General features: G+C 39.4%; 1 long non-coding RNA gene across 1 annotated transcript in view; it reads left to right on the forward strand.

Annotated features, from left to right (window-relative positions):
* LOC113476867 overlaps window positions 1-24167 on the forward strand; it is a 29988-nt gene extending 5821 nt beyond the window's left edge. The window contains exon 3 of the long non-coding RNA XR_003397798.1: window positions 24018-24167. This is a non-coding gene — a long non-coding RNA (uncharacterized LOC113476867). The remainder of the gene's footprint in view (window positions 1-24017) is intronic.
* Window positions 24168-24699: the final 532 nt, after the last annotated feature.

The following is a 24699-nucleotide window of genomic DNA, read 5'->3' on the forward strand; positions in this document are numbered from 1 at the left end:
GCTGCCGCCCGGCGAGGGCTGCGGCGCTGTCGCTGCCTTCAGCCGCCCCCGTCGCAGGCCGGGGCCGTCTGTGTGAGGCGGCCCGACTCGGTCGCCTGTGCTGGGAGGCGACTCTTTCCTCAGAAGTCATCACCGGCCCAAGCAGAAGCCCGGACTGTGGCGGTAACCCTTCCTCGCCGTGAGGAGAGCAGAACGGCGGGAGCTGCGGTGAGCAGCAGCTGGTGCCTCCCTTGGGTGAAGTCGGAGCCGTAAATTCAAGTGCGGTATTTTACAGGTGGTTTTCTAGGGCTGCAGTTGGGAACAACAGTTAGAGTGAGCGGCCCGGCCCCGCGTGTGAGGACGCTTGGCACCAGCCCTTCCTAATCAAAAATTTGGACGGAGGAGGGTCGAGGGCCACCTTTTAATGTTGCCGTTAAAGTGCGTGCAACCTGCGAGTCGTCCGGAGGGCTGGCAATGCGTGTCTTGTGCCGGACAGTTTGAAGGCTGGGCCATGTTAAGTCAAGCCGAACGTGGGGCGATTCAATGTGCGCGAGTGCGTTTTCATACTTTTTTGTAAACGGGAAACGATAATGCAGCTGGTTAGTTTTGCAGGAATATATTGCTGACACCACTAGGAAAAACTAACAAAGTTCTATAATATGTTTACAAATGAGCTATTTTAAAATTGGTTTTGAATAAATACTGCTCGGTACTTGTACACAGTAACGCGTGCTGTAGTTGTCCGGGTCCGTGATGGTCGGTAGATCACTGACCCTCGCATAATCCACTGTTGATGGATAAATAATATCGGTGCCTTCAGAAACAATAATAGGTGAGAATATTTCAGGAATGTGAAACAGCCTTTATCCTAACAGGCAATTCTCTTTTAGCCTTAGCCTACTAAAGTTAGAAGCTTTATGTACTTCACTGTGAAATAAAACATTTTTGTATATTAATCTAGATTCCGTGTTTTGTGTAGCTGAGTGAGTAGTGCTGAAGTTAAACCCTTATGCAGTAGTATATGATTGAGTTGTTTTTGTTTCAGTTTGATGATTGTTTGGTTGGGTTTTTTTTAATTTGAATTCTGCTTTGATTTTAGAGCAATGCTAATCATTTTATGATCAGTTGCTCTCTACTTTCTCAGACTTCTACTTTCCTAAATATTTACAGAATGTGGTTCTGTTACTATGAAATATGGTGGTTTAGTTTACATTAATAATTCTCTCTGTGTGGTCTAGAAATGAGCTAATTAAAAAGATCCAAACTGGGGTTACACTTTAAATGCAAATGTTTTAGATGGAGTTTGCTAAATTGTTGGGACCATTGATACTACTTCTGCTCCTTTGAATTTAATGTGCAACCTCAGATGAACTCTTGTGGCACTGAATGGCTTGAAGGAAGTGTTAGGGGACGAGGGAGACATTTGTCTCAATATCATGCATTCATTGATGACCCGAGGTGTTTGTGGATACAAGTTGTTTATTACCATAGTTGCAAGTACATGATTTGGGGTTTTTTTCTTTTTTTCTTTTCTTTTTTCTTTTCTTTTTTATAGATGAATGAGTGTTTACAAAAGACACCATAGTAACTGGTACCTTCAATTGAAGTTCAGTGACTGAATGGAGAGAAAAGACCATATGTTCTGGGGGAATTTTGTTCAGTCTTTAATTCAAATGGGAGGAAATGAGAGAGTGTAGAGATTGTTTGCCTTTTAAATGGAGGAAAAAAATAAGTCTTAATTCTTGAGTCAGTAGCAAAAAGTCCTTTGGGATTTAATTTTGACAGGTGGTAGTTTTTGTGAATATAAGGGGCCAAACTCGATTGTCAGAGTATAGATTAAAATTCGTAACTCATAGCCACAATGTTGCATGGAATTAAAACTGAAGGAATCCAGGATCGGGTTTTATTTTTTGCTAAGATTCTTAAATTTCTGTTCTTTTGGACACCTGGGTGCTTTTGGCCATTTATGACCGACTGTGGAATACACCACTGTTTGTTGTTAGAGATGCAGTGGGGATTATTGAGTAAAGCTGTGTATCACACTAACATTAGCTCTATCACTGGATATTCTTCCAATGGGAGATGCATAGATGCTGTACATGGTTATAATCAATTATGTCAATAAATCCATTTGCTGAAAGAAAATTGGTGTCTTAGATTGTATCTCTTAATGCATCGCTCTTCAATCATAAACTGCCTGTAACTTCTTCATATTATTAGTGCTGCTGTTTCTTAGGACTGCAGAGAGTGCTTCCATTCTCATGTCTTTTCACCACACATTACGTTTTCCATCTTGGTTGTAATATGTTTGGACAATGTACCCACTAAAATAATTGGTCAGTTCTGAAACAGGTAGACCACTGTCCCAAGATAGACCATTAAGGTGCCATTGCATCAGTGATCTAATAATCCTTTATAAGCTAAATAAGAAATGATGATAGGGATAATACCAGTATTTTATGCTCATTGGAAGTTACAGTTCTGAGGGGTTTTCAGTATTATCAGGCTAATGTTATCAACATGTCATGTTGAGCATATGTGTGTTGTTCTAATTAAGACTTCGCTGCTTCTTTTTGAATTTATATAAACATCTGGAGAACAGCTAGAATGAAATGGAAATGGCTCTTTGTTGCAGCCTAGGAGAAGTGGATACATAGATCTACACAACAACAACAACCAAAAACCTGATGGTTAACAGAATGAAGTTGGTGACTTCTTAATAGTCAGAAGTTCTGTAACTCTAGGAATACTTAAGCTTTGTCTGCAGATGTTACAGAATGCTGTCATCATCTGAACCATGTTATTACCCTTACAGGAAAGGACCTGGTAAATTATATGTGTCTCTTGTGCCTTTTCCTTTCAGCTCTTTCCTGGGAGAGATTTGGAAAATGAGGAAGTGGGAGGAAAAAAGCATCTACTCCTGTTCCATCAGCATATTTATTTAACTAGTAAACTTACATTTAGATTGTAGGGGATGAAGCCACAAGAAATAATTTGTTTTCATGACAGCATATGTATTTATAGAAAACTACTTCAGTGAGCAAAAGAAATAATGCTTAATTTCCCAAAACCTGGCTGCTCACACTAATTCATGTTTCTCTGGCCACCAAGGGTGTGCATATGTTGTGTGAGGTCCACAAGTGAAGCTTTGGTTAAAAAAATTATTTTTAAAATTGAATCAGCCAGATTACACAGTGATGTACTTGATTTTTCTTCTAGGCATCTTTTTTGAGATGAGTTACTATATAAATCTTAATCTATAATCTGATATTTATTAAGTAGAAATGGGGAATAAATATAAGGAAACCATGTGTGTGCTGGACGCTGGATTTGTTCTTTTTGCTCCATGCTAAATATAGCATAGTTTTGGCAGTCTGTCCAAATACTGCTGTTGTGTTTTTCTCCATAAAAAGTTGAGTTTTCTCAAGACCATGCTTTAATTCCCATAGAAATTAAATTCCCATAGAAAAATGGTCAATTGTCTTTAAACACAAATATTTATCTTAATATCATTGTACATTAATTTGTTTATATAGATGCTCCTTGATATGTTTTTTTTAAAAATAAATCTGTATCTCATTTGTTTTTACAAACCAAAGGCATAAGAATTAAAATTAATAATACATTATGAACAAGTAGCTGGAAGAAAACTGCCTAAAAATGTACTAGAGGTATTTACTAAAAAAGAAGAATCTGACACTTTAAAGAGGATTTATGAGTATTTATAGTGTGATGTGTATCTCATTTGTTGTTGGATTTTTAAAGATACGTTTATTTTTAATTTGATGATCTATTTGTGATAATTTTATGTCGTTGAAACAAGCTGTTTGTCCAGAGATGGGGAGGTCCCCACATACATAAATCTTAAAAGTTATTGAGTGTTATAAAGAAAATCGGGGTACCGTTAAAAGTGTTAATTCTTACTAAAGTATGACCTGGTTTTGCCTTGCAAAGCTCATTGGAAGATGCTGCCAGGCCAGTGTAGCCCTTAGCTAATACATTAAATGGTGTCTTTTGACTTCAGATAGACAGGTGTAATCCTATTCCTTACTTTACCAAAGTTTTTTTAATGTTCAGACAAACATATTCTCAAATTGCATTAATTTTTTTCCCAAAAATATTTCAAATTTTTGTGTATTCAGTATTTTAAAATACTTTACTGCTCTTCAGAGATCCATCCATGTGGAACTTGTACCAGGAGAGAATCTTAACAAATGTTACAGCAATGTGTCAGTCAACATATGTATGTCACTTTGTAATGTAGCAAGTGCTCAGAGGTTGTGAAGTAAGGGGTTTATTTTTTATGATCTTGTGAGAATAAACGACTAATAAAATGCTCATGCAGGGCCACAGCTGTGCCTTCTAGCTATGGTAAATGTATTACTGTAATATAGCACCTTACGCGTCAGTCTGGTCTCATCTAGTTTTTTTTGCCATGTGAGACTAGAAAAGATGCTTGATTATAACACCTGAATTTCAAGGAAATAGAGTAGATAAGCTTTTTATGAAGTCCTTGGCAAAAATCCTGTTAGCCAGAATTTTCCTAATTCATTTAAATTCTCGTATGTGTAATTTGTTTCATTGGCATTAGTTTAGTATATGTTTACTTGTAATATTTAGAAGTCATTTGAATATTTGAGGGAGGCCTTGATACATATAATAGATAAAAATCACACACAGAAAGACAGGGACAAATTTTCTCAATGAGAGACTGATTTATCTCATCGGGGACTAATATTTCAGGGATATTGTCTTTAAAATAAACCTGAATGCCAGTTTAAAGTCAAGAAAGGAATTCTCTTTCCTTGAAACCCGAAGGTAGGAAGGTTGTAAGTAATTACGATTCTTTCATTTAATTCCCTGCCAATAAGAGTAAAGATTGGCACTATGTTAACAAATTCTATTGCATGAGGATATGCATGTTTCCCATCTAGATCCAGAAAAGTTCACTGATATGATGTCTGTGCTGTCACTTTTAAACTAAGGGATTCGCTGTTACACTGCTGTAGTTCAGCCTGACAGTGAGAAAGACCTCTTTTGAGATGTCCAAATGCATGTTTTAGTACAGTCTTTAACTTCATCTGTCATTGTACCACTGACATATATATCACTGTGCCACTGATATTCTTTTTCCTCCCATGTTGCTGAATATTTAAATATTGAAAATTCAGTTTAAATGCTGAAATTACTTAGCCCTGTAGCAGCCCCTATCTGACTACTGTAAACCAATTTGAAATAGGGAGAATACTCAGTGGTGATACCTATCAGAATGAAAGGTCAGAAATCATTTTACTCTAGAGGAACACACTCAGGAAAAGCATGCTTTTAGAAAAAAATATATTGTTTATAACTGAAGCATAACATTGTTTATTTGCCATTACTATGTCATGATCTAAATCTTGAACAAGTATCCGGCAAGACAAGGATCGTATGTTAGATTTATGAGACAATTTGGAGTGTTTCTCAGTACATATAGCAGATGTTTTAGCATGCCATTTTTTTTTTTTGCAGCAACGGCTTAATCCTTTTCCTGATTTCACTCCGTGAGAGTGAAAAGATTTCAAGACTCTTAGTATAGGTAACCATTGATAATAGGTCTGTGGCAATGGCATTCATTGTATTGCAGAACTGTACTCTTAAGATTCAGCGTTCATCTTAAAAAAGAAAAAAAAAAAAAAAGATTAGTTCTCAGATATGATCAGCTTGGAGAGATGAACCTGAATATTCACTGGCATGGAAATGTCTTCCTCAGCTGATAATTACAAGAGAAGAGGGGATCGTTCATGGTCATTGTAGTAGGTTGTTAACTCTGAAACCTAAAGATGCCAAACCAAACACAAACTGTTTCACTGTTGATAACATTACCATAAGGACCCAATTAACTCATTTTGCCCCAAACCAGACTTTCCACTTGTTGCCTAAAAACATCTATTTATTATTTTAAATATTTTGCCAAAACCTTCAGTTTTTCTTTCTTCCAGTAGTGCTCCTGCACTGCATATTGACAGTATAAAACTCTGCAACCTGTTGCAAATTGATAATGTAAGAGTGGCAGAAGTAACTCAGAGCTAACTGTACTCACTGAGTTCAGTAAGAAAATGAACGAAGTAGTAAATGTGCCAACATGTCTGGAACTGGCCAGTAGTTGCTGTAAGCCTGGTGCAGGTGCTGGCCTCCTTGCTGTGCAGTTCTGCTGTGCTGCTTGTGCCTTCCACCTGACTGCACTACCTTCTAGCATCTCACTCACTGGCAAAGGGTTTTCTCCAACAGACTGGGGACATTCTGTTCAGCCTGGTATCCACTCAGTTATTTGTTTTTTCTTACCTCATTTTAAAAAATCTATATAATGGGAGGTTTTGTTTGTCTGTTTTATCTGGTTTGAAATAAGAGATAACAGCATTTTAAAATAGACTCTGCTCTTAGAAAGAGAAGGAAGCACTACATGAATTTTAAATAAATCCTGCTTAAAGGGAAGTTATTTTCTTCAGGAACAATTTGTGATTGTAATGATTCACTAGGATCCCACTGATACTATTCCACTGGCACAACGGAAAGTGCAGAGGCTTCTGGTTTTCCTGTCAGGATGTGTCCCTAAGAACCTGAAACTGCAGAGGTCCATCAGAAACTAAAGACATCCCTTCCTTCCATTTCTGTGCCTCAAATGCAAAAGAGATTCAGGGTCAGCATCTTTTTCATTGGAATGGATAAGAACTTTATATATTCTATAACATATATATTGACCTAAGCTGATTTTGTAACTGGAGAGTTATAAATAGGTTTCACACTAAAGACAGCATGAAAAAACTGACATTTTTTTCAGACAAAACCTCCTTACTTTTCCTCTGTAAAACTGAACTGAGGACAGACTGAAGGATCTGGCAGTTTGCTGAAGGTGTTAACAGCTCTTTGAGGTGTCTGTAATATGCAACTGGGTACACTTCATTCCGTTAAAATAGTCTCTCATATATTTTATTTAAAGGTATTTAGAATATGTCCCAGGTGGAAAATGCTAACGAATTCCAAGCTGTTGGCTTGTAATGATACAGACCTACTTAGATTTTGGATTAATTTGCTGTTTATATTTGCAAGTGCACCTGAGGCGTTCCTAAACTTCAGTCTGACAGTATGCTTTTGTCCAACCTGCTAAAATCACTTACAATTCCAATTAGCACAACTGTACCTGCCATTCTCACAGCTTTTTACTTTTAGCTTTTTCACTTATACCATGGTAGAAATTCATCTTAGTTTATGAGCTCCCAGGCCTTGAGATATGCTTATGAAACAGCAGAAATGACAGTTTTCCCAGCCTTCCAAACACAGAAAAACTCTTAACAACCAACACAGGTTGGTTTTGTTTGTTTGTTTGTTTGTTTGTTTGTTTGTTTGTTTGTTTCTGTGATAATGTCCTGGTTTGAGTGAGTGGTGGGGGTTTTTTGTTAGCAGGGGATGGGGCTACAGTGGTGCCCCCCTGTGAGAAGCTTCTTGCTGCTCCCCCAGCTCCAAGTCAGACCCACCTTTGCACTGCATAATGTATTTAAGGAGAACCTGGGAGGAGTTGTGGGAGTCGTGAGGAGGACATCTCTGTGAACACCGAGGCCAGTGGAAGAACAGAGAAGGGGGGGAGGTGTGTCAGAGCAGGGAGTCCCCTGTACCCCGTGGTGATACGGCAGGGCCAGCCCCCTGCCACCCATGGGGGTCCACAGCGGAGCAGATACCAATGTGGGAAATGTGGGGAGCCCCACGCCGAGACAGGTGCCTGTGCCAGAAGGAGGCTGGGACCCCATGGGAAAAAGCCCCTGCTGTTGTAGTTTGGCGCTGGGAGGACTGCAACATGTGGGGTTGACACCATGCCCATGGGAGTGACCCACGTCGGAGCTGGTTTGTGGAGGGGACTGTGCTGGACAGGGGAGGAATGCCAGAAGTTCTTCCCCACCCTGAGGTGGAAGAAGCAGCAGGATGAACTGCACCCCCCATTCTCTGCTCCCTGTGCCTCTGGGGAGGATGTGGTAGAGATATCAGGGTCAAAGCTGAGCCCAGGAAGAAGGGAGGGGTGGGGAAAGGTTTTTTTCAAGATGTGGTAATGCTTCTTATCATCCTACTCTGTGAAGTGGTGGTAGTGTGAGTGTCTGTATTAATGTTCTTTTTTTTCTTCCCCTAATGAGTCTGTTTTTTGCCTGTACCTTAAAGGATAAGGTCATCCCTCTCTGTCCTTACCTCAGTTTCCTGCATCTTTTTCCTCCCTCCTTTCCCCAGCGATGGGGGGCAAGGGGGGAGTGAGAAGTGTCTTTGCCTATTTTTCCCTTCTCAGCACTGGAGGGGAAGAGGGGAGTGAGTGGCTGTGTGGCACTCAGTTGCCCTCTGAGCTCAAGCCACGACAGGTAAATAACTGATGGATTAGAGCTTGGCAAATACACTACAATGTCCAAAGTCTACCAGTAGTGACAGTAGTGGCAGGACCCCAATGTGTGTGGACTGAAATAATCATTTAGTGGTTCAGATTGGAAACTCTACAAAATTTGGGCATGTGCTGAACATCACTAGAACGATTTTATACCTTTAGAATTTACTAGTTTTTTTATTGTGGTTTTTATTTCCCCAGAATGTTGTCTTCCCTGTTCTATTTTCCTTGTCCATCTGGCTAGAGGCTTTTGGATTAATACAAAGTGACTGGAATATGTGTTTAAGGATACTGAGTATCTAATGTGTCTGAGAAGCTGCAGGTGCTTAGAAAATATGCCAAATACCAGCTTCTAGAGGCATTCAAGTTCAACATTGTGGTCATTGAATTTGTGTGTTATCATCCCTCTTCATCCTGTTATCATGGCTGGCTGACTTTTGTTCCTCTTTGTGATATGTAATGAGATGTCTAAGTTTTGTCCCTCTTACACTGTGTTTTGACCTGCTGCTGACTACTGTAGCCACTCAGATTACATTTCTCTCCAGATCAGCCAGTAGATGCATTGCACAGTATTTTTTATGTAGTATCAATGAAGTACAAGAGAAGAAGGATTATGGATTTAGAAAATGTGTTTCTTGCCTAAAGCTTTACCATTCAATTGACGATAATCCAGGCAGACAGCCCCAGTGATCTATAATTTGGTCTGATTCTTCAGAAAGACTGCTGCCTCTCTCCTGAGAAGGGAAAAGCTACCAGATTTCTCCCATTCTGCATTTGTGATTTTTCTGGTTTGGTTGAAACTAGTTTCCTAAGTTTCTTTACAGAAGGAGGTAAAATCCTGACATACAGGCCAGTGGCAGAGCTTTTATCACCTGTGTATGTTTTCACATCAAAGAGCTGGTGTAGCTACCTATTTTTCAGACAGTGCCCTTTGGACCTAAAGTGGTTAAACCAGACAGGAACAGTCAGAAACTAAATTTTTATTCATTAATCTGAATATTGAAAACAAGAGTAATTCATACATAACCAGATGAATTCTTAATCTGGCATAATTCTTCTCAAAGGCACTAATTTCATTTTAGGCAGCTTTCTCTCTCTGGTCCCCAAGGGGGCTGCCTAGCAGAGCAGTCCCTCTCTCCCATGCCACCCCTCTGTGTGCTGCTGGGATTAGCCTGGGTTTCTCAGAAGATTTTAGAGGTTTTTTTGCTTCTTGTTTTGTTAGTTTCCTGCTGTATAATAGGCCTCATCCATGTCCCTTCTTTCTTTGCCTTACTAGCTTTTTAAACATCAGGATTACGGTCACTGGGTCATTACAGAAACAGAGGTGATGACCTCTGTGTGTTTTGAAGTCAGGAGCTACAACTGATGCTTTAGCTGCTTAACTGTAATGCTGAAACATTTTAAACAATCTTTGTTTCATAATTCCTCTGCCCTTTTTGTGTCCTCAAATTCTCAATTTACTCTTCTAAAAAGTGTTTTTCTGACTCATCTTTTTCCATGTAAAGTCATTTTGCCTGACCCATAAATATAAACTTCCAAAGAGCAAATACTTTGCATATGAAAAGGTTGACATGGCATGTATTTGCCTGAGGGGACAGTAGCCCTCTCAATATATCTAGGAAGACTTTATTTATTAACCATCCATTTAAAACTACATAAAGTTAAATATCACTTTGCAAAAGGAATTGTTTTGGAGAACAGCAGGGATGTAACTAAAACTATGTTTATTATATATGACTAACAACTACATATTACAGGATTATGGCATAAAATGACAGTTGTTTACTAATCCTCCAGATTAAATTGTTATTCCGACAATTATTTGTTTATCAGTCTAAATCCATTATACCAAACTGGTGTAGCATAGTGGATCCTAAGGCAGCCCAGTTTATGCTAATTTCAGTAGATCTACATCAGACCTGAATGGGAGCCAATCTTTCTGTTTTCCTTCCCCTGCAAAAAGTAGCTGTGGATAAAAATAATTGGTGGTCTATTTTAACAGGAGTCGGATTAAACAAATCAATTATTGATCTCTTTCACGTAACTGTGAAGTTATATTCTCATGATTTGTGACACAGCGTGTGAAACTAATTAATTTCTGGAAAAGTTCATCTGTGATTTGTCTAAGCCCGTTACACTTCTTGGAATATCACACGGAAAATGAAGCTACCAAAAGGAAACATCTGTTTGTATCTAAAAACCCAAACATTTCTGAAGTTTAGCAACATGCATTCTTATTGGGGCTGCCACCTATTATACTCAGCTCTAGAGCAAATACCAAAAGGATACTTGAGGTGACCTTTTGTATCAGATTAAACAAAATGAGAAAACATTTGGCAATCAGACTTCCTCTGCTAGGCCATGGGAAACAGCAGAGCAGGGGAACAGATACAGTAAAAACATATTAATTCAATCTCATTTGCTTTAGAAGAGTCCAGCAGTGAAAAGAACAATTTACTGTGAAAAACCTGAGGTCTCTGTAATTTGGCACCTCTTGAAGTCTGTCTAGATTCTCCTGACAAGGGGTATCTCAAGCAGCAATAAAATGGGAGGAAATGAAGAAAAACAAAGGATTAGAAAACATTATGTGGGAAATGGTTTTCTTTCAAAAGCTATTTCTTAGGAAGAAAATATCCCCAGTGGACTGCAGTTTTGGTATCAGTGTTCTTGTTGCATGTTAACACACTGGTTTTGAATATTTTTTTCCACGTTTCTTTAAAACGCTGTATGGATTTCAAGGTTTCTTGTGCTTGTGTAAATCTGTGACTCCTTTGTTTGTTGGTATGCAGAACAAAGCTGGGGAAGGAAAACATTTGCCAGCAAGGTTAAGATAGCACAAGCCAGAATGCTGTTAAACTAATAGTCCTGTTTGCTGGTCCATGCTCATCCCTTATATCTGTCCATCCAGCACATGCTGGGTAATAACACTACTGGTAGTATATATTGCTGCTCCTTGGCAAAAACACTGGATTGTTTGTTTGCATCTGTGAATGACAATGCACGAATAATGGGAATAGTCAGCTGGACTAAGCAAAAGACGGATCTATGATCAGATCACATCCCATTCTAAAAGGTGAACAGATAAAGCAGTCATTAGGGAAGGGAGGATAAAAGCAAATGATAAACTGTTATGGTGACTAGGAGTATTATGCAGTAGGTCTATACACCAAGGCCTTACGTAAGGAGGTTCAGTTTTAGACCTTCAGTGCACTAGGGGCAGTTTGGTTTGGTTTGCCCAAACTGGTTGTTCAATATCACCAGTGATTCTTGAACAGTGGCAGCCTGCCTCCGGGGTGCCTCACTCCTTGCTGCTGCTGCTTTCCATCCACAGCAGTTCCTCGTGCTCAGATCTTGGAGTCCTTCCTGTGTGCAAGCACTCAACCCTTGCAGACTCCTAACTGGATGGGGTGAAAAGGACAACCTCCTTCCAAAGCCTTCCAAAGGGGAACAGCTGCAAGGAGAGTGGGAAGGCATGAGGACACCAAGGTTTCCACTGCAGCCATGTGTGGGCAAGAAGCCCAGAGCACAAACTGTATCTTAAAGACCAGTTGTGTGGCCAGTAGGCAGGGATAGGGAAAAAAGAGAGGGAATCTTTGCCTGGAGACAAAACTGCAGTGACAACAAGGATGACAGCCAAACAAGGGCTTGGCGAGGAAGAAAGCTTGCAGCATGCAGAACCTTTGACCGGGTTATGAAAATTCAAGGCCAGAAGTGCTCATAGGATTGCTTTGGCCTGCTGAATCGTTCCATTCTTACATCCCTGTCTAACAGCTAGGAGATAGAGCTTTGTGTTTGCTTGGGTTTTTTTCAGAAGAAAGGAATATGAGTGTTTCAACACTCTCTCCGCTCCCCCCCACCCTTGCCCATTTGTGCACCAAGTAGTCAGAGATTGCTGGTGACAGAATTTTTCTTGAAAAAAACCTGGCCCACCCACACTGTAGGCTGCTAGCTCTAGCAGCAAATTCTTATTGTTTAGCAGTAAGCAGGTCTAAAAGCAGTTTCAAGAGGATCACAGACTCTTTCCTGGCTCTGAGGTACTGGAAGGAGAGATAGCACAGCCAAGTTCCACCTTTGCCAAACAGCACTGCTGCTTCTCCATTTCTTCCTGCATGCATTGCAGTACTTCATACTCCCTCTGCCAGGCACCTGGCCTGAGGCTTATGGCTGTGGGTTGACGCTGTTAAATCACAAGTAATAGCAAATATCGCATGTCTTGGAAATAAAAGTAATTTCTTTAAAAGCTGCTGAAAGTCATGGGAAACTTGTGCTGCTGAATGAGGTGTATGTGTAAGCTCCCATCATGGTAATGGTGGTGTTGGCTGGATGTTGCAAGATAATTTTTAGCAAATGTAGGTGGACTTTGCATGGAGTTGCTCTTCTGCTTACACAAGAGATGGTGATATGTGAGCAGGTACATACGATTAAACTCAGTTCTTATTTCAGACACAAAGCAGGAAGGTAATTGAGTCGTGTAGGTGCTAGGTGGTTTTCCAGACTGAATGGGATGATCTTCTTCTGCTCTTGCTCGAGGTCCCATTCAGAGTTTGCAGAGGTGTGGAGAAATTCCCCTCTGTGGCTGACCTGCCCAGATTGGTAGAAAAGCTCTTGGGAAAGATTTGGCCCCTGGAGAAGTTGTTTCCTAGACGGAGAGTTTGACTGGTGGTGAAGTGTACCCCTGGAAAACCTCATGGGCTCAGCTCAAGGCACACAGTTATTTAAGTATCCCTTTAAACAGTTGGGCTACTCACTGCAGGCACCATGCAGACATTCTGCATGTATCTGTCTGTCCTCCTCAAACCTCCTGTTTTTTCTACTCAGTCAGAGATCAGTCAGAGCCAACCCCCCTACAGACTCTGTGAGGCCAGAGAAGCTGACTGAAACAGAAAGCCATACTGGATGTCCAAAATAGTAGCTGAATTTTTGGAACTAGGGATAGAGAGAAGCAAGCACAAACATACATCTATTTCTTAAAATGTAGCCCTTATGATACTTTTGTCTTTGTATCATTTTTGTTTTTTTCTTCTCTCCACTTTTTATGTTCACCCATTTTTCTGGCTTTTCCTCCAACTCTTTCTCTTAGCTCTCTGCTACTGACATTGTTCCCACATATCTGTTAGAGCCCTCAGTGTTCTTTCTGGCTGAGTGTCCATTTACCTTTTATGTTGTATTGCAGAAAAAAAAAACCAAAAACAAACCAGCAACAGTTTAATTATTTTGAAGATTCCCAACATCTCTGCTGACAGATTTTCTCATGGTAACTTTTACGTGTTTCCTGAGCACAGCTTCTCTCTTCTACTTCCTTCATCAAAAACATGAGGCTTACAGACAGACTCATTTAACCCCCTTGAAAAATCTTGGTTCAAGCATGTTTCCTCACAAGTTCATCCTTGGGGATGCACAATTTACCTCCTCAGAATTTTGATGTTGTCGTACATAATTACAGAGTTGATATATTAGGAATATAAACAAGCTAGTCATTGATATGATAGTGTATATACAAAACGGGATGATACCAAAAACCTCAGTACATGTATTGTCTGCCTGAGTTGCCCTTGCAGTCTGCAAGGTCCATTGCCTTCAGGCCTTTTCTCACTGTATATGGTTCCTCCTGAAAACTGTGGAGCATTTCTAGGGTAGCTAGTTTTCTTTGACCCTTTTCTCCCTGTTTTAAATGGACCCCCTTTCCCAGTGCAAAAGCACACATCTCTTTCTCTCCCTTGTCGAAACATCGTTATTTGACTTGGTGAATGAGTTTATATGACTCCGTCATAAAGTTTGGAAGTATATTTGTTCTGAAATTAGTATTTTTCAGTTTCCAACCACTTTCACAGACATAGTTAAAAAAGTTGCTTTATTAGGTTTCAACCTCCCTATTGCTTAAGGAATATCCAGTTCAGTAGATAATATTTGGTTTAAAGACTGACTGTAGACTCCTGTGTGGCAAAATCATGCTCAGATACTGAATGCTGTTCCATAATTATGTCAGAACTTCAAGTGGAATAGATTTCCACAAATTATTTCAACAGGAAAACATTTTAACATGTTAACAGGCCTCAAATCCTTAGGGCCTGCCTACCCTCATGGGTTATGTTGAAAGGAAGCTGCCTGAGGAAGCTGGGGCTTACTTCAGCACAGATTTCAATAAATAGTAACACAGTTGAAAACTAATTTAAAACCATTGGTTCTTCTGGTTTTTTACTGTTAACATTAACCAGGTAGATTAATTTTAGGAAAAAGTAGAAGGAAAGTAATTAATACTGGTTTTAAAACTGGCTTAGGTAGCTGAATAGGTATTTGGGAATATATCTGCTTGTTAGGATATGTAGGTGCAAATAGTACTGACTGCATGTCTGTTTGAGTACCCATATACTAGTCACCATGTCTGGTCCCGGAATGCCTCTTCACCTCTCAGCTCAGGCTGAAAGCCCTATGGCACTTCTGATGAGAAGAGGCGCTGCCTCCAGGGCTTGCCTCCTCACTTAATATTTTCCTTGCAATTGTTTCTGTGGCAATAACTTTCATGTTACTTCCTGATCCTGTTTTCCTCTAGAACCTAAATAAGTGTCACCTCTTCCAAAGTACTTAAAGAAACTAGATAGTTTTCACCATGTTTTCTATCAGTCAGATTTTGCTAATAAGTAACATAAACTGAAATTACTTCATCAAACTAAAGAAGTTAAATAATAGAATTGGTGAGAAGTTGACATCAAAACCATCTAGACACAGGCAGAAACTGTCTAGGCACGGTCCTGGGCAACTGGCTCTATGTGGCCATGCTTGAGCAGGGGGGTTGGACCAGATGACCTCAGAAGTCTCTTCCAACCTCACCTCTTCACCTTCTGTTATTCTGTGACTTAACTTTCAGCCATATGCATCTGCAGTATTTAAGTAGTAACTGAAGCTATTTTCACCCAAGCTACAAGCAGAACTGCTAGCTGAAGACGTTTTCCCTTAATCACATACACTAGAGTATATGTGCTGCTGAAGTTCATTAAATGAAAATCAAATATACCCATTGTATAGACACCGAATGACTAGCGATGGTGGGGTTGGTTAGTCAGTTTTGGGTTTTTTTTCCCCAGAATTAAAATGTCTTCTTCATAGTCTTTGATGGATTTCATCTTTGTGACTCTTAAGCCTGTTCAGATCACTTTTAGCAAACAACATGTAGTAAATTAAGTCATTCTTCCTATCTATCTACTGTCTATAAACAATCACTGCTTTTTCCATGCAGTACCTGAAAGAATTCAGTAGATTTTTATTATGATCAAGCTTTCATCCTGTTTCTCAGTGAATTTGAGGGTTGATCCGTGTTTTAGTATTCAAATATTACAGCTAAAACAACAGTCAGTATTAAAAATAGCCATCTAAATGACATGGAAACTTCCGATCAGGTGGCCCCACCTTTGTAATTACTACTTCTTCCTTGGAGTAATCTTATCATCACGACAATTACAATCACCTTTGGTAAAAACACAAATGTAGACAACCACTGACACTGGGTCACGTCCAATTTAGAAGTCACCGGAGTAATTGCCAGCAATTTGCCCAGCTGCAGTCATCTGTGCTTTTAATTTAATTTTTTTGGCGTCAATTCTCCTTGTAGTTTCGCTTTGATCAGTGTCTGGGAAGAAGTAGTAAGCGATGATAGTATTGGTCTGCACTTGCAGTTACTCAGTTTTGTTTTGGAGGAGGTTTTTTGCAGAAATACTGAAGGGAATACAAAAATGGTTTTCATTTACACCTCCCCCATGCCCTTTTAGAGCCCTCTCACAATGAATAAAATATTCACTTTTTTTTCCTCCCTGGAGCAGCATAAAGAAGCTTCAGCAACACTGTCAATTCCTGTCATACAGAAATTGCGGGCATTTAGCAAAACTGTGGATTTGGTGTTCTTTTTAATTTGCTTTCAATAGTTCAAATTGTACTGTCTTCTATCTTAAAAAATTCCCTGTGACTGAGAGGACTGGAAACATACTTAAAAATAAAGAAAGAAAAAAAAAAAAAAGAAAAATCTCTTCTGCAAAAATGTGGTGGGTCAAGAACTAGATAGCTTAAGGAAAATAGCAACATTTTTGTAAAGTTGTAAATGTGAAATGCTGTCATGCAGTTCTGACTGTAAGATTCATCCCCAGAAAATAGTGCTACATAAAGAAAGGGGGTTGGTTTTTCAGATGAGGGAAGTCTTAGATATGAATTTTAATGTTTAGCTTCCTGATCAAAATGCAGACTGTAATCTGGGTCCATGTGATCTTCTGGCTTGATGTAATGGGTTCTGGACAGTCTTGACAATCCCTCCATATGTTGCAGAGTCTAGAATCAAGTCCCCAGGTTCCAGATAGAGCTTTTCTTCCTCTTACCATCTGATGAGACATATTTGATTATATAAAAACCTTCGTGAATAACAGTTTCTGTAAACAGAATTTTTCTGTGAAGTGACCAAGCTACACATGATTTTAAAAAGTGTGTTCAAGGGAATTAACCTTCTAAAGTAATTTTACATGTACATTTGTGCTACAGTTAAAAAATCTAGCTGTCTTGAAAAATCATGTTCAAACATAAAACATTTGAGGTAATTTAATAGTTGGCACGTAAAGTAACTGCAATTTGATGTTCAATTCAAACCAGATGTTTATTTTTTGCAAGAAGTCTATTCTGTTGTCAGGGGAGAGAAAAAGCATTCAAGGTTACAGAGCAGACATTTCTTACTGCAGTTGATTAGAACAAATTACCAAGAGCTGCACTTCACATTTGAAAGACTGAGGCGTTTATGATCTCAGGCCCCAACAATTAAAGAAAACAAAAATAAAGGGATTGAAAGTATACATACTGTGAGCAGTTAAACTGCAAGAATGTTGTGGATCCCATACAGCTGGATCCCATTTGAACTCAAAAAGTTTAATAGCATAAGCCTGCACATCTTCTTTTCCACTTCTGAGGATCATCTGCCAGATGGAGAAGTCCCCCCCTCTCATTTCCTTGCACTGTACAATTGTGTTACGGAATAAAATGACTCGATGTGCTGGAGCAGAACCAGTACTTTTAAACCTGGGAAAGTTATATAGCTCTTAGAGAAGATCGGTTTTGGCGTAAAGGAAACAAAGGTAATAAAAAAATCCAGCTTCAGTAGTTAAATGCTTGCAGGAAAGTTATTTTATTCAGGTACCAAGCAAGCCAGTAACATTGATGCAGTACTGAAATCTGCCTTTCTGGAAATTGGAATGCATTAGTGAGATCATGTTTTAAGATCATGGAATCTTCAAATGTGCCGAAAAGTTATTTCTTACTCATCATTTTGAATGCTAGGTCTCCTGTTGTCATGCTAATTAAACACTCAACAATGGCTCCTCTGTACTTTCTCCAAATTTATTATTTGGAAATAAATTTAGTAAGGAAAGAAATAGGGCAAAAAGTAATCCTTGTTCAAGACAGTAGGGATCCGGCAACAGGGCTGAAAGAAATCAACAACATACTAGATCTTGCTGTAAGAGGAACTGCAATTTAATGCTTTTCAGACTCTTGCTTCTGTCTCCAGTCACACACAGGGTCTGTAGAGACCGTCTGTGGTGCATTAAGGAATGTACAATTCCCGTCTCATGTCATAAAAGTTTGCTTCCCAGGAAGATACTAGTTCTCCTGTCTGTGAGACCCTTCATGCACATGAAAGGAGAGGAGGCGTTGCTTTTTGCCATGTAATTTAACAACACTAATTAAATAAAGATATCCACAGTGCACTGAAGAGCATTCATTACAGCCCTTTTTGCAGAGAGTGCATGGGTAGGGGGGGGGGCGGGAATCACACAGAAGCCAAATCACATAAATGCGTGTTAAGTACATGTGCTGGAACACCACCAACTCCGGCTCTGATAGCAGCTCAAGTCCTGCTGCTGACCCTGGGCACTTCGGGGGGAAGAAGTGAAAAAAAGTCTTTCAGATAGTCAGCTTCCTTTAAGTGCAGCTCACAGTCTCAATGTCCAGAGATGAAGTGGAAGGCAAAATTGGCGAAATGGTCACAGGGTTTCTGTGCTTTTTCTGTCTTGGTTTAGAGTCAAACAAATGCATTCTGCAGTAGAACAAAAGCATGTAGGCTTCCAAAGCCTGAACAGGTTATCTTCAGATGTAATGCTGAATTAGCCCTGAAGCATAAGCCTGCACAGCATGATTAGATGGTGCTTTAAGCATCAACTAACTAACCTATGCTGGAGAGGATGGGAAACTGGTGCAGTTAAGAGATAGCGAGGCCACAGAGCTGCTGCAACAGATCATTACAACAGTTCACTGGCTGCTAATCCATCTCCCTGTTGCTAAACAAACCACTTCTTACCTTGTTCACTTTCTTTATTTCACAGAGCATTGCTTCTGGCAGAAGAAAACACCCCTCGCTTGAGCCACAGTGTGGTCAAGTTTATAGAAATAGCTTTTCACACCAATGGTGTGAAAGAATTATATGTGATTTTTGAGATAAATGTTCTCAGTCTGTTAAGATTTTAAAGTCACATTGGTAAGAGTGAACAACCCTTAGTGTGTCACTATAAATTGTAATGAGAGTCACTGGCCTGTTTCAGAAGGCTTGAAAGGGGGTATGTTACTTTTATGTTTAGCTTTCTCCAATCATTCTATAAGGTATTTCTTCAGTTTAGAAGTAGAAAGATGCCTTTGGTAACTTCTGGTCCGAAGCTCCAGCTGCATTTGAGATAGAAACTGTTTTTCTAGCTCATCTGTCACTAGTAATAAGATTTCTGCAAGCTGAAAGATAGCGGTGGAGCCCCATTGACCCTACTGTGGCCAAGTACTGCTTACTCAGTATTTCTGCTTGTGAACATAACATTGATGCTGTCGGCTTACAAGTGCTAGTGAGCTGTCTGTCCAGGTTCAGCAGTGGATAAAATAACTGAAGGTATTGCTATTTGGCTTGGTAAGGGATGTATGTATGTATATATGTATGTACTTCCTAAAAAGACTTTCTTGGGGATGAAAGAGCTGTGCCAACTATATATATATAAAGACACTGAAGTTGCAAAAATGTAAATAAAAGCCCATGTATCTACATTGCTGTATATTTCACTGGGACTACCATATAACAACATCTTTGTTCATGGGATTCCAGGTGGTATTTGTGTCTAGAAAAACTTTCTTTTTTTTAACTTGGAGGGGGATTGTCTCAGCTGTGCAGGAATCACCAAGCACGTGCGAAAGCAGCAATACCCGTGCATTGCCACACTCTGCCCTCTCGAGAGGAACTAGAGCTTACGCAGGCGGCAGGAGAGCATCTGCAGGGTACCCACAGCCCTTTCAACGAGCTGTAATTGCAGTAAATCGTGGATTCCGGGAAACCCGTGTGGTTTGTATGGGATGCTAAACGCTGCCGGCCGCAGTGTTCCCGCCGCGGCCGGCCTCGGCTCCGCTCGGCTTCTCACCCGAAGACAGCTAGTACCACCCAGTGGTGCTGGGGGTTATTACAGCTTTGCATATAATTTGGCTTCTATTTCGTAAAAATACCATGTTTTTCTTGGTAGAGGAAGAAGCAGTGCAAAGCGAGGCCAGTAATATCTATCAAGAAGCGATCGAAGTTCATTGATGCTGAATGTCCTTCCTAGAGCTAGAAGCAAGAAAGCAGTAGAGGGCCACAAAAATAATTTGGCAGGACCTCCTTTGGATGCAAATGGATTGCTAGTGTTTGAGTTGTTCCAAACTGGTTTGCGCTGATTCTGCCAATACTTCTGCAAAACAACATGTGTATACTAACTTACAACGTAGGGGTGTCTGGATACCCACAAACTTCACACAGCTTCAGAAAAGTTGTAATGCTTTGTTGTAAGTCAGTGATCACAGCTTCTTTGTAAATGAGAAATGAAAACATTATTTAATGTATTGGTCTATAACAAGGTTTCAAAGATTGTTCAAGTGCTGTAAAATCCTCTTAATTTCCCCACCCCCTCCCCCCATGGACCTATAAAGAATGAAGAAAATTATTGTTCAATATTGCAAGAATGAAAAAGGATGTAACTGATCATATGCTGTAGTTGACATATTATCATTAACTGCATAGTTCTGTTGATATTAGAGTCACAGAGCTTTATTATGTATTTTGTTTACAGGAAGCCTTCAAGTCCGAATCTATTTTGCCCTTTTTTTGAATGTGCCAGGGCACAAAGCATGTTTCAAAAGTATAATTGTTTCCTATATTGATCCTGAAAAGAAAATCTTCTTGAATCCAACAGATGGTTTTCATGAAACACTAAAAAAAAAGGCAGCAAAAATTACAAAAAAAAACCCCAAACCTTCATCCTAGTGTATTCATTGTATGGTTAGTGTGTATGAACTGTAAAAATGAAACCAGAAGCAAAGCTAAAGTAAAAAGGAAATGTATTGCAGACAGCGAAAAAATACTTAACATAGTGGCTTTTCCCCCCTTTTGTATCTTCATTTTGCAGAGTCTAAAGTCTTCCTATTAACATACAAAAACAGTCAATAAAAATTATTTTATTTCTGCATGGCCTTCATTACAATCTAAACCATTTCAGACTTGAAGTAAATATGTCAAGTCTGGAGGTTACCAGAGAATGCGCTTGAGATCTTTGTGCAGCAGTGAAGTGGTGGTTTAGATGATCTAATAGGTTAATAGGTTGGGGTTTTTTTCATCTATAATTTTCAGCGGCTTTACGATTTTTTTTTTTTAAATATCAGAACTTATTCATGCCCCCAACCTGTCACTAGGGGTGTGTGTGGACATATAGGGTTCTGGAAGATAATGTTCTTTTCATTAGACTTTTAGTACAAATTTCAGTATTAGGCCTGGTCATGAAATATTTTAACATGATCCATGGTGTGATACTTTAACTTTCTAGTCTGGCAAATTAAAAAACCCAAACAAACAAACAAAATAAGATAAGGAGGAGAGATTCATCCACTACTCCAGTTTTTTTTTTTTTTTTTTTTTTTTTAATATGGAACTGTTGAGCTGAAATTATTTTATGTTGCACATAATATTTGATGTTTATTTTAAATATGCAGTTAACATTAGCCTGTTCTTCTTAATGTCCCAAAATCTATTGACTCCCCTAAGAATGGCAATAATCTCCTTTGGTTTTGTTGATGCATTTCTGCTTTTGTGCTATAGTTAAGAGATGCTCATTTCAGACCTTGGACTGATATTTCAGCAGCTAACCACAGGGCAGTTTACAGGGGACTTCCACCAGTGATGAACAGAGCACTTTACAAACAATCCATGCAACATATTCCCACCAGAACTAGGTTAAACAGATGGTTAGTAAGAGACTTGCCTAAAACCTATTTTCTTGTTACTCTTGGTCCTACTATTGTAGTATAAATCCAGGTGGAGTTATCCCATTCAGCCTTTAAACAGGTGGGAACTAGGAATGTGGAAACATGGGAGTCTCTACATATTTTGTATGGTGCTCTTTTTGGAGCAGTATGTACTTTTGCAAGCTGTGTAACAATTTGGTATCAAGGTCAGCAAGTTAGAAAGGTTGTGAAATTTCATGATTTTGCTGTTTGGGGATCTTTTCTTCCCTTTGAGATTGCTAGCTCGCAATAATCCACAGATAGGTTGGTTGGTTTGGGGTTTTTATTTGAGTGGGAAGGGATCTCTCTTGCAATTCCTAGTAAATAATTTCACCTGTTACTGTAGATCAGTCCTTCTCCTTTTCTGTCCCTTTGTTGTTTTATCTGGTTTAGTTCCTTCTTCTCTTGCACCACCTTGTGCCACCAATATCTGTGAAGACAGGTCTGGGAACTCACCCGGTTGATGCGTAAACCAAGAAAAAATGGGGGGCTTTCAGCTGGATCAATTCTGTAGAGCCACTTTGCCATGAGAGAGGTGATAATGGCAAGCAGCATGAAGAGGGGTGAGGAAGGGCAATATCCCTGTCTGCAGCACCATGGACTAAGGCAAATACTGAATCACAACCCTGCCTTAAAACATACTCAGGACAGGTTTTAATCCAAAAAATAAATCTTTTGTGTCTCCTTTTCATGTTAATTTGCCTGCCAAAACTTCTTAAAACTCCTTCCTTACAAGTCTTTAACTCTTTCATGTCTCCCCTCATCCCTTTGTCCATCAAGTTTAACTGTGTAGCGGGGTCATAAAGTCCAGTATCCTCTCGAGTTCTCTTTGTGTTGCTTTTAAATAAGTCCTTTGTATATTCATTTATAAATGCTTATTTTGGTAACTATGTGCACAGAAGATTACCCAGTTCCTCACTTCAGTGATGGAAATAAGATTGATTGCACTAAATGTCAACAACAACAGACAGGCTAGGGAGGCTGCCATGGGAGGCCCCTGTGAAATTTCTTTTAACTTTGATGAGAACAGAGCTTGGGACTAAAATGGCTGATGCAAATGGGAAGGACCACTATCCCTGGAAAGGGTATTATAACCTCTTGGGGGTAAGCAAGTGAGGGCAGCTTTGTTAGTAGTCATCATAAAATGACGAAAATATGCATTTTCCCTTCTTCTCACAATAAATGACCTGGGGTTTGATCAGTGTTATTCCTTAAGAAATTTTTTTCCTGCTCACCCAGATATTATTATTCCCACTGGCTTTAGCTGAACCATTTGGGCAAGCCAGAGCTGCAAGATTTGAGCACTTTTGGCATGTACGGTGTACATTTAATAACATGACATAATTTTAAGGCACTTCACAGATGTTAGTGAAGCCTTCTGCCACCTTTATGAAGTTAATGGGTGTGATAATTTGGGAAAGGGTGGGGAACAAGGACCAGGACTGCAGTTTAATACTCCAGAAGTGATTTTCCATAGCTTTTCCTAGGAAGCCACCCCCCTCCTTTTGCTGTGTCCTGTCCGGGTTACCCATGTCCTTCTCCTTTCACCTCCCACATCTGCTTGCTCACTCTCCCAGCCCTGCCCTTGGCGGTGGCTGGGTGGTGACGTTGTGAGTGATGCAGGTGTCTCCTGCCACAGAGTCAAACTGTCTCCAATTTGTGGATAATGAAATATGATAGCTTTGGGTCAACAGGTCACGCCATTAACTAAATTAGTACTTTTAAGTGATTCACATGTGTGGAGAGAAAAAAAATATGCTTGTTGTTACCAGTAAAAATGGTTGTTGAAACACCTTAAAATAGTAAAAGAATTTTCATCACTTAGGTTTACTATTCTGATTTTCCATTGTTTACACGTGCCAATATATTAGTCAGATTTATTTTAAATCCTTTTTCAATTCATCTCAGAATGATACAGTGTTGCTGGGACACAAAAGACTTTTCATGCACTGCTTTCTGAAGAGATCGATTTTGTTTTAACTTCTAACTTGGAAACATATGAAAATAAATCATTTGTGGGTAAATTTATCCTGTTAGTTTTGCTTTAAAATAATTATCACCATTCCCAGCCTTTCTTGGGGGGATTATTGATCGCCCAGGAATTATAATCCAGGCTTCTGCTTATATGTGACAGACACAATGGGCTAATTATGTTGTCTTTTTTAGTTTTTGTTTTAGTGTGATCTTTGTTAATTGAATGAATTAATTTGGTGCTCTTGTGTTACCATTACAGTCCTTCCTATGAGTATTATAACTGAACTTGCTTCATAGGCTCTGGGTAATAGTTCCATGCTTTATTGCTTTGACCTGGTTTTTGTGTTTTCCTTTTTCACAGGTTAGTTATTATGATTATTACCAAGGAAGTGGTGACATGGCCAATAAATCAAGTTCCTGGTCAAGGCAAATGATTGCAGACAATACATTTGGAGCCTCCACACCTCTCCAACTTTTAGTTTCCCCAAAGAACAGAAAGGACATAAAGACACCATAAATATCCTTAATAATTCTTATTAAAAAGAGGAAGAAACACATAATAAATCAGTTTTGAAACTACAGCTGGTGCAAAATAGGAAAAGATACAAGCCTGTTCCTAATGTAGAGCTTGTGATTTGATCTGAGGGGTTATGTACACCCATCTCCTGTCTGACGAGAAGGGAAGGTGTGAGAATCTGGCATCAGCAGGCGTTGCATGACTTGCCTCCCTCATTAGAGTTAGCCTCTAAGGATAGGCTTAACCTCAGAAGTGTGAGTTTTAATGTCCCATCCAAAGTTATCATCATTAATGATGATTTATCCACATGAATATTTGGTTCATTTTTGACTTTTGTGAAGTTCATGGCCTTTACAGCTTCCCATTGTGGTAAATGCTGAAGCCTGTTTGCACATCATGTGGAAAGGTGTTTTCTTCTGCCATCTCAGAGTTTTGTCAACACTTAACTTTGACTGAATGCCTCCTTGAGTTCATGTTATGAAAGAGATTAGGAACTTAACTTTGGCCTCTGTTCCATGAATAATGC

Source organism: Athene cunicularia (assembly GCF_003259725.1).
Source record: "Athene cunicularia isolate RWA chromosome 2 unlocalized genomic scaffold, athCun1 chr2_part1, whole genome shotgun sequence".
Taxonomy (NCBI): Eukaryota; Metazoa; Chordata; class Aves; order Strigiformes; family Strigidae; genus Athene; species Athene cunicularia.